General features: G+C 36.9%; 1 long non-coding RNA gene across 1 annotated transcript in view; it reads left to right on the top strand.

Moving 5' to 3' along the window:
• The first annotated feature begins 409 nt into the window (after positions 1-409).
• LOC143434011 (uncharacterized) overlaps positions 410-11,200 on the top strand; it is a 169,517-nt gene continuing 158,726 nt past the window's right edge. The window contains exon 1 of the long non-coding RNA XR_013103153.1: positions 410-645. This is a non-coding gene — a long non-coding RNA (uncharacterized LOC143434011). The remainder of the gene's footprint in view (positions 646-11,200) is intronic.

Raw genomic sequence — 11,200 nt, 5'->3', positions numbered from 1 at the left:
ACTGTGCTAAGCTCTGCCAATGATAGAGCAAAAAACTCTAGTCAGGTTTCTGGGGATCACTGAGCCCTACCATGACCTGGGGAGAGTTACTGCCCCTTCTTCATGAGTTAATCCCTTGCTTTCATTTTCAATATATAGAAAGCAATAACTATACCAATACTCTCTCCCCCTCAGGCCTTTAAGACAGTCTTGCTTGTGATCATAGCTTTCTGCTTGCTTTAGACCTCATTCTACCTACTCTACAAAAAGAACACTGAGATTTCCTGTTTTAATTAAAAAGAGAAGAAACCTTAACTGGCTTTTCTTTCACTACTGCCCACCCCTCTCACTGATTACAAATTGTTGGAAGTGGTGCATCCTGCCCAAGAAAGTCTGTAGACTCTTACGCAATTTTTTCCATCTGAAAGATCCCCTCTGGGAGAGAGGAGACAGGCTCACAAGCCTGAGGAAGTAAACAAATGTCAGGAGTCTTGAAAAAGCAGCAGCAAGATTCACAAGGCCCTTTGCCAGTACCAGTCAGACTAGAGGATAAGCATCTGCTAAGAAGAGGAGACCCTTTCCAAATGGACAGTCTGCCTGCAGGAGACTTCCCAACGCCTGGAGCTTCCTGCGAGTCCCACAGAAACCTCAGGGGATGCAACTTTGGTGAGTGTTGCTAAGGCAGAGGTGGGCCTTTTTGGTGTTGTAGCTGCCTTTGAGCTATCCAAGGTCCTAGAGGTATATTTCCCCACCCACACTCCTGTAAATAACCTCCAAAGAAACACACTGGTTCACACACAACAGACAACATATTCATTTGGAAACACACTTCTGCCAACCAATCATTCATTACAAATGTCTATTAAGCACCTATTGTATACTGAGCACCATGGCTGCTGGAGCAAACCAGGCAAAGTCTCAGAAAGGTTTATTCTTTAAGGAAACATCAGACATAAACTGACTGACAAACATATAATACCAGAACTGAATTGTATTATTCAGGGTTCTAAAAAAAAAAAAAAAAAAAAAGACAACAGAATATATCTGACCTACATAATTCTTCTATATAATTTAAATCATCTCTAGATTTCATATACTGTTTAGTATAAGGTAAATATTACATAAATAGTTGTTACACACTTATTTAGATAATAATGTGAAAAAAATTTTCTTTGTGTTAACATAGCTTTTTGAAATATGTTCTATCTGCTATTGGTTGAATCTGCAAATATCAAATGTAGATATGAAAGGGTAGCTATAGCCAGAGACAGAATTTTCTAAGATCTAAATCAATGATGGTTATAAATCATTTTTTAACTATATCATAAAGGCAAAACACCCAAGAAGTAGTTAAGTGCACCTACAAATTTTGTTAACAAATTTACAATGCTACCAGTGTTAATTGGAACATCCATAATCTAAAATGTAAGAAAGAAAAAAATAGAAGTATAGATAATATTTTAGGTCACAAAATAAGTTTTAAATTCTGTATGTAACTGAAGTTACGTTTTTATCAGCTTGTTTCATAGTGCTATCTCTGTAAGATAGTTTATGTAAGGTTCATGGTAACTATGAAGAACGTGAAAGAACAGTAGAGGAGACATAGTGATTAAGGTAAAGGAACCAAAATCTCTCATATCAAGAAGTCATCAGTCAAAGGAGAACAGAAAGAGAGAGCGAGAGAAATAAGATAGAAAATGAAAATGTAAATGCCAGCAATTATGCCCTTACCTTCCAATAATTGGTATCAAAGAAAATAAATTAAACTCTTCAATAAAAGTCAAAGAGTGACTAATTGGACTAAAGAATTCAAGGGTGAGCCTTTAATAAGACCCACAAAGCTTAAGGACACACAGTATAAAAATGAAGAGATAGAAATATTCTGTAGAAATTACAATTGAGGAAGAACTGCAATTGCTACACATATACCAGCTAAATTAAACTTTTAGTTAACGATAAAATGGCAAGGCTCTCATTGCACAATGAAAAGGGAGTCAATTCATTGACAAGATAGACTAGACTAGCTGGAAATACTTAGGTAGCCAGATACAGCTAATTGAAATGTGAAATAAATAAGTAAATACTATGAGAATATAAGAATAAACAAATGCCAATAAAATATAAACTCTAATACTAGAGGCTGAGTTTAATACCCCCTCTCAACAGTGGACAAACCATCTATACAAAGTTTCCATATAAAATACAAAAAAAAAAAAAAAAAACATACAAAACGCACATGCAGAGCATTCCTGGGGATAGATAATATATGCATAAAACAATCTTTAAATTCAATAAAACTGAAATTATACCAAGTACCTTTATCTGATTTCAAAGATGTGAAACTAAAAGGTAGTGACAGGAAATAAATTGGAAGTTTTACAAATGTGGAAATTAAACACCAGTACATACTCCCAAACTAACAATGGGACAAATTAAAACTCAAAAGGGAAAGAAAATATCGTTAGACAAATGAAAATGGAAACAGGACCTAACAATACAGGACACAGCGCACCATATCCTAGATGGGGAAAAAATGTGGACATTAAGAGACAAGAAATTAACACCACAGCTGTACAACCCAGGAACTAGGAAAAGGCAAACAAGTCACGCTGACATTGGCAGACTAGAGAAAATGGGATGGTTAAAGGGGAGCAAATGAATAGAAAATAGAAGGTAGAAAAATAAACAACACAGATTTGGCATTTTGGAAGAAAAAATACTGAAAAACATATTTAGATGGATGAAAAATACAGATTTTTTAAAATAAAATTATAAATCAAAGAGAAGGGATCACTGTTGATAACAGAAATAAAAATAGATACTACTGCCAAATGAATGCACACCTGGAAGTATTATTTATAAAAAATGGATACATTCCAGGAAATGGACATCTCACTGAAAAGAAATCTTAAACAGAAAATTTGAATAAACACCAAACGTTAGTAAGTGACTAGATGGAATTAGTAATCATCATCATCATCATCATCATCATCATCATCATCATCATCACTGAAAAAAGAGTCTAGGATCACAAGTATTTCACTAGTAAGTTCTTCTGAGTGTCAAAAAATCAAATTCTAACCAGTCCCAAACTCTTCCAAAACCTTGAAGAAAAGGAACTATTTTACCGTTCTTTCATGAGTTTTCTATTATGCTAATAAAAGGTAAATGAAGACATTGCAGCCGAAGAAAGTTAAAGACCAGTATTCTTAGTAAACATGGAATACATACAAGACATTCTCAGTTGTATCACACTGTGTCCCTCAGCACAGTGACATACTTGTTGGTAGACCACAAGCAAACCCCATGTACCTCAAGAGTGAAAGGATAGTTCCACATTTACCAGTCAATAAACACACTGCAGCTCATTAACAGAATGGAAAACCCATGTGACCATTTTCATAGAAGCAGGGTCAACAAAATTCAATGTCGTCTTACAACAAAAACCCTGAATAAACTTGATGGAGGCTGAACCTCCACACTCTAAAGGCTGACAAGCAAGCCCATAGCCAGCATTACACTCTGGTATAAAGCTCAACTTTTTGTCCTCCACATTCAGGAACTAGAGGCTTGTTCTCACTGATTCTCATCAATATGGCTCTGATAATCCCAGGCAGAGCAACTCGAAAAAGAAAAACTAAGAAAAATAGGAAAAGTGGAACAGGGACTTAGCATGGTGGTGGAGGTTTTGCTTAGCAAATGCCTGGCTCTGGGTTTGATCCCCAGCACTGAAACCAAGATAAAACAAATGAACCAAAAGAAGTAAGAAAAGCTGTCACTGTTTAGAATGACGTGGCATGATATATAAATAATCTGAAAATCCCACCCCGAACACTGTGCAGTTAATGAATTCAGTGGGTTTGTAGACTAAAGTAATCAACATGTACAAGCAGGCACATGTCTCTGCAGTAACAATAACCAGCTGACAATGGAATAAAGAAAACAACCCCATTGACAGTAGTGGGAACAAAAGGAAAATGTTTTGTAATAAACTGAATCAAGTTCATTTTGAATCAGATTTATTTACTGAACAATACAACATTGATGAGAGAAAGCGAATAAGACACCAATCAATGGGAAGTTGTTTTTGGTTCATGATTTAGATTAATATTGTGAAAATATTTAGCACACCCAAAGTAAACTGTACATTTCATACAATTTCTACCAGAATTCCATTGGCATTTTCCACAGCATAAAAAATAATCCTAATTTAAAAAAAATCTGTAGTACCATAGAAATTTAAGAAAGATAGCACAACTGGAAGGTCATTCACATAACCTAATATGGTTATATTACAAAGCTATAATGATTAAAACATCAGAGTGGGAGTACAGTAGACCAATGGAGCAGAATTGAGATCACACCAGTCAACCTACCATTTTACGATCAACCTAATATTTGACACAAGTTTCAAGAACACAGGGTAAGAAATAGACTCTTCAGCAAGTTGTGCTGAGAAAATTGGATATCTACATATGAAATAACAAAATTGCATCCCTGTGTTATACAGTCATAAAACTTAAAACCAGTTTAAAGGTTTAAAGTCCTGACATCATAAAACTCCTAGAAGAAAAACAGGCAATGGTGTTTTTATTTTTGGATTTTGTCTACTATAACAGATGCTTGGGCAGCAAAAGAAAAAATAAGGCAGTAGAGCACTTGTCCTGGTTAGGGCTGCTATTGCTATGATGAAACATCATGACCAAAACCAACATAGGGAGGAAAGGGTTATTTGGCTCATACATTTACGTCATAGTCCATCCTTGAAGAAAATCAGGGTAAGAACTCAAACAGGGCAGGAACCTAGAGGTAGGAGCTGATGCAGAGGCCATGGAATATAACTCTGCTGGTGTGTCCAGAAGGAATTAGATCACAACGGCTCTGACCTGATGAATGATGTGGTCTTTTGAGACATAATATAATGACATTTTGGGTAACAATGAAAGACAGGGCTTAGTTAGAAGAAGGAGGCCACCAGTAGTGTGCCCTTGGAGCTATACCTCAATCTGGTCCCTTACTGTGTCCCCCTTCTCTCTGCTTCCTCTCAGATCTGAGTCATTGTACCTGCCACCAATGATACCCTATCCACCTACATGGAGCCAAGCAACCATGGACTGAAGTATTTGAATCCATGGGCCAAAATAAATATTTCTTCCTGTTGGTTTTTTTTTTTGGGGGGTGTATTTTGGTCATAGTGATATAAAATGACACATCAAACCCTCATGTGTTCACCAGAAATGTATAACATTTTATTTGTCCATTGCAACTCATTAAAACTGGAAAAGAAAAAAGTGGGGTGGGGAGAGGAACTATATTATCAAGAGCAATCTCAAAACTTGAAGAACTCAAACTACTCTGATGATGGTGTTTTTCACTTTCCAATTACTTAGGAATTGTTCTCATACCCGATGTACTTTCTAAAGTAGGTTGATAAAAATTTTGGTTTCAAGTAAGTTCTGTGATGAGCTTGATTAGTATGAAAACACAAAAGAGAAAGGTGAATGGATATGATGGTAATCTATGTATGAGATGGGAGATAATGAACCAGAAGGAAGAGTTAAGTAGAGAAACGAAGCATGCAGATTTGCTAAATGACTTTTGGTGTACGAAACTCTGGGCTACCTGCAAGTCAAGGTTCAGTTGTCAGTGGAAAATGGAATTATACCTGGAGCTTAGAAAGACATGGTACCCTCAGATCCCAGGCTATAAACTAGCTAACTAGTCCGAGAATGAAAGAGATTAACTTTGTACAATTCACTGTTCCAAATGATGCCTGTTAAAGCTGAATGCAGTCTTAGGCGGATACCACAGATAATGTACCTAGCTCACACTCTTCACTCTAGAGGGCAGATTTCTATATAACATGGCGAAAGAATAACCTTAGTGTTCTAACACAGGATTGGTATCTCAAATATGCTATGTAGTACTTTTCTGAATCCTAATACTGTCCTGTTCATGGCATCCTACTGTTTAGCTGAATCTATCTCATACTGAAGACAGTATTCTGGGCTAGTCAATAAAGCTTGGGAAATCCATAAAGCCTGTATTCCATAGCATCTAAACTAGTCTCTGTGATATCCAAATTTTTAAGAATATAAATAAATAAAGGAAGAAAGTGGAGATGTTTGGATTTAAAGAATGAATCTGTATTTGTTTGTTTTTAAGTAAAATATCATAGTGAGGAATCATTTCTAACAACATTGAAAGAAGAAATTTGAATAAATTGAGGATGTGTATAAAGAATGAGACTGTATGATTCAACTCTTGAGTTGAGAGATGCTAAGAAACAATTTTAATCACTCTTGGTCTATTATCTACCCATGTTCTTCCTCGGGGCAGCTAGCTGTTCACAGTTTCCCTTCTATTACATTGCCTCTCTTCCCTGTTTTCTTTTCCTTTCTCTCTCACCTGCTCCCAATTTGGCTCCTTCTTTCTTCCCTTTTATTACCTTGTTTTGTGATAGAGGATTCAAATATTAGTTACAAGTGGGATCAATAAAAGAAATGGATAGATATGGCTTAGAATATCTAGGAAATATGTCGAATACGTTCCAGATTGTTGATTGCAGTTAAATCCCACAATAATTATGTATTACCTACATTCAGGTCACTATACTAAGAACCAGGGACAGAAAAATGAATATAACATTTTGTATTAGAAGCAATTGTATTCCAGCACATTTAATTTAGAGGTTTACTTTCTTTTGCTGGATAGAACTGGCATCTTTCCATTTGTAGGCTTTTCATCTAAGTTTTGCTGCAGTTTCTGGAACAGCATTTGAAGACTCAATAACTAAAGGTTCAGCTAGGATGACGGCTGTTGTTCTCTTGCTTGGAACAGGAAGTATTCCTCAGAGAAACTCTATATGCCTAGTACAACCTTGGCATCTCAAATTATAGCTTGATGCCATAATTTAATTTTATCTTCTGGCAATCAAGAACGGAAAGATAAGATTAAGTCAGGCCAAGGCTTTCCTTCTTGTCCTTATTGTAACTACCTCTTCCCCAACATTTCACATTAGGGGATCAAAAAATAGAAGCTCAGGGCAGCTTTGCTGTGTCTGTCAGTCTCCACTGTGGTAGGGTGAGGTGGCCATGATAGAAGTGGTCCTCAGGACCAGAGATGAGGTTATGGTGCTGACAGAGGTCACCAGAACTTTCTACCACAAACAGTTGTTTCCTCAGCCTCTTTCTTCTCTACCCCTGAATTTAAGTCACTATCGACTGTCTTTTGCAAGAGAGGCACCACTCCATAGTAGTGTTCCTTTCCTTTGGGAACAAACATTCCAAGGGCTTCCAGATCATCTGAAAGCATGCCATGGAAAGAGTTATGTAAGCTAGCATATTATCTGTTAGTTTCCACATATAAGTCTTAAGTTCATTTTAAACCTGTGTTAAATATAAAGTTTGTTTAAGGAGTCAAAGACTGAGAGAAAAAACTGGCAGTTCTGCCCTTTCCCATTTTCTGCTCTGCAGAGGCAAATTCTCTCAATACCACTAAGCTTTTGTAATTTACCTTTGTATTTCCTCTTTTATCACAGTTATTTATCATTAGGTATTTAACTAATTACTCTCTCTGTTTTTATCTCTGTCTTTCTCTGTCCTCCCCCCTGTGTGTGTGTGTGTGTGTGTGCATTTTGTACCACATGTGTGAAGATCTCTAAAGGTAACTTGTGGGATGGAACTTGGGTCTTTGGGCCTGGAAGAAAACAACACTGTTACTGACATCCATTGTGTTGTCTCCAATTAATTTTGTGTGTCTAACGTGACCAATTAGCTGCTACATTTCCTTCCTCCACATTTATTGCAGATGTTTTCATTATTTGTTGATCTAGTACTTTGGAAGTCAAGTCTGAAGTGCTCTCTCTCTCTCTCTCTAACTTAAAATTTTAATGTTTTTTGAGATTTCCATCTGTGAATATTGTATTAACGTCATTTCTATCTCTTCTCACTTTTAAAAGCATTTTATTGATTCTTTGTGAATTTGACATCATGTACCCCAATGCCACTCATTTCCCAATCCCTTTGTATCTATTTTTTCCATAAAATTCCTATAGCATCATATGGGTATTTAAATAAATTGTATTTGAAAAACTAAAACAAAGAGAAAACTACATTAGAATTGTACATTGACAGTTAGGGAACTAACCCAGTTGGTGAAGGGTTGCCATGCAACTATGAGGATCTGAGACTGGAATGGAGGACAGGAAGGAAATAAAAGTTGCCTACTGAGTCTCAGCCTAGTGGGGCCACTGGGATTTTTTGTTAGAAAGTGATTCTGTAGGGTCAGCTAGTGACACAAAGGAAAGGGAATGGAAAATCAGCATGGTGGAGCTTCAGGAAGCTGGGAATAAATCTACCTCAAGATTCATCTATAACACTTTTGAATATATACCCAAAGGACTATATATCTCACCACAGAGACACTTGTTCATCCATGCTCATTGCTGCTCTATTCATAATAGCCAGAAATTAGAAACAGTCTACATCCCCACCAACTGAAGAATGGATAATAAAGTGTAATATATTTACACAATGAAATGCTATCCATCTATTAAGAAAAATAAAACTCGCAAATAAATGGGTGAAGCTAGAAAAAAAAACATCCTGATCAAGATAACCCAGGCCCCAACAAACAAATATTGTCTGCTTTTTTTATATGTGGATTACCTCTCTAGCTAGAATACAGCCATGTCCTTAGTATACACCGTTAATCACAAACAATGAAGGTAAAGTTAGTCCTTAGAAGGAAATGGCCATGTTTGTAAGTGGCATCTAATTGAGGGGTTAAATGACAAATCAGAGAAAGATTTGACAGAATGAGTCACAGATAGAATTGCTCAACTTTTAAGAGAGCATCTCGTGCACACACACACACACACACACACACACACACACACACGGGGGGGGAGAGAGAGAGAGAGAGAGAGAGAGAGAGAGAGAGAGAGAGAGAACAGTTTTATCAGAACAGTTTTACAGAGTCAGATTGCAGGTGAAGACAAAACAAGCCAGAGAATAAGAAGGAATCAGGCCACACAGAGCAATTCAGTCAGAAGCTGAGAGAAGAAAGTTTGAATCAGTGAGCTTGGAGAAGAGTTTTTCAGCCATAACAGCTGGGTTGAACCAGCCAGCCAGAGTTCAGAAAGAAGTAGAAAGTGTGAATTTATTCAGCAGCAGGCCTCCAAGAGGACAATTACATTTGGCAAATAAAAGTTACTTTTACATGATTTTTTTTGTACATGTGATAAAAAGATGAAGAACATAAAGTTGGGTAGGTTAGGAGGTGGGAAAGATCTGGGAGGTATTGGGGAAAGAGGAAACATGATCAAAATATATTGTATGAAAAAATAAATAAAATTAAAAATTTGAAAGAATTAAAAATCAGGGTACTTGGCCAGGTAGTGGTGGCACATGCCTTTAATCCCTTAATCCCTGTACTCAGGAGGCAGAGATAGATCTCTGTGAGTTTGAGGCTGGACTAATCTAGAGAGCAAGTTCCAGAACAGCTAGGACTACACAGAGAATCCCTAACTCAAAACAAAACAAAACAAAACAGCAACAAAAAACAAAACCATAAACTTACAGTAATAAATAAAAGTCCATTACCAATGAAAATAACAAAATAGATGAGTTAAATAGATTATAGGGTTCAAAACTAGAATCACATAGACATATATGGTTTTAGTTTATTATGACATTTTAGAATTAGTGGAGGGGTAATATGAAATACCTTAAAATGATAAAGACATCACAAAATGATGTTAGGCCAGTGACATGGCTCAGTGACTAAACGTTTTTGTTGTCAAGGCTAACAACCTAAGTTTGATACCTAGAGCCCACATGGTAAATGAAGAGAATGAACTCCTCAAAATCAAACTGATTCTAAGGGTCTTTCTGACCTCTATACTAGTTCCCTCTCCTCTCTCCGCCTCTCCCTTTCCCTTTCTCCACCCTCTCTTTCACAGAGAGAGAAAAAGAAAGAGAGAAAGAGAGTCTCTTCTATTTTTGAGATAAAAAAAACGGTGGCCAAGGCAACTCTTCTCAGAGAAAGCATTGAATTAGGAGCTTGCTTTCAGTTTCAAAGGTTTAGTCCATTATTATCATGGTATAAAGTATGGCATGCAAACAAACCATTGGAGCAGAAGTTGAGGGTCCTCCCATGTTGCTATGAAATTAGATATAACCAGTATAGGAGGGTGGAGAAAGGAAGCTGCTGCATGAAGATAAGAAAGAAAGAAAGAAAGAAAGAAAGAAAGAAAGAGAGAGAGAGAAAGGAAGGATGGATGGAAGGAAGGAAGGAATGTTTAACCGGAGTATACCTTTATAAAGAAATCTTAGTTGGGTAAAAATGGGTAAGTCCTTTACCTTAGTTGTGTTAAATATTGATTAGTTCATTGTAGACTCAAGAGCTGAGGCAAAACTTAGAAACTATAGGCTGTCATTCCACTCTTTCTGGCTGGCAAGGTGTTCTCTCTTAAAGAGTTCAGAAGGGTAAGCTAATATAAAGCCTTTGTGTGCAATGGCAATGCATACATGTGCACACATGCACAGAAACATTCAGACCAAAATATGAGCAAGGAATGGCTGTATTGGTTTGAGTGGTAGGATTTGTGAATGGTCATTACTGTTTTGACTGTTTTGGCATGTGTGTGTGTGTGTGTGTGTGTGTGTGTGTGTGTGTGTGTGAAGATGTGTGAGTGTGTGAAGATGTGTGAGTGTGTGTAAACCAGAGGTTGACACTGGTTGTCTTTCTCAAACACTGTGTACTTGTTATACTGAAACAGAGACTCTCATTGAATCAGGAACTTTGACCTGACCAGTGTTGATAGTTTGCATAAGCCTTGGGTGCTCTGTTTCCACTTCCTGAATGCTGATATACAGATTAGAGCAGGATGTCATGCCTGCCTGGCTCTTTTGTGGGTGCTAGCATTGGTATTCTAGTCTTCACACTTGGGGAGCCAGCACTTTTTTCCACTGAGCTGTCTCCCCAGCCTACAATATTCCTTTTTATGATATTCTACTGTACAACAGAAATACTTTAGCAAGTACATGCATTACTATAAACCAGAAGAAGTTGATAAATTCAGTAATAATTTTCAGACATTACTGATCCCTCTCTGTTCAGAGCATATGTCTATCATGTTCAGAGTTGTTTACCCTTCTATCTGTTAAGAGATCTTCCCTGCTCTTTTTGTCTAGCTTTTCATCGTTGGCTATATCTT

Source organism: Arvicanthis niloticus, chromosome 12 (assembly GCF_011762505.2).
Source record: "Arvicanthis niloticus isolate mArvNil1 chromosome 12, mArvNil1.pat.X, whole genome shotgun sequence".
NCBI lineage: Eukaryota > Metazoa > Chordata > Mammalia > Rodentia > Muridae > Arvicanthis > Arvicanthis niloticus.
This window is presented reverse-complemented; position numbering and strand designations above follow the sequence as displayed.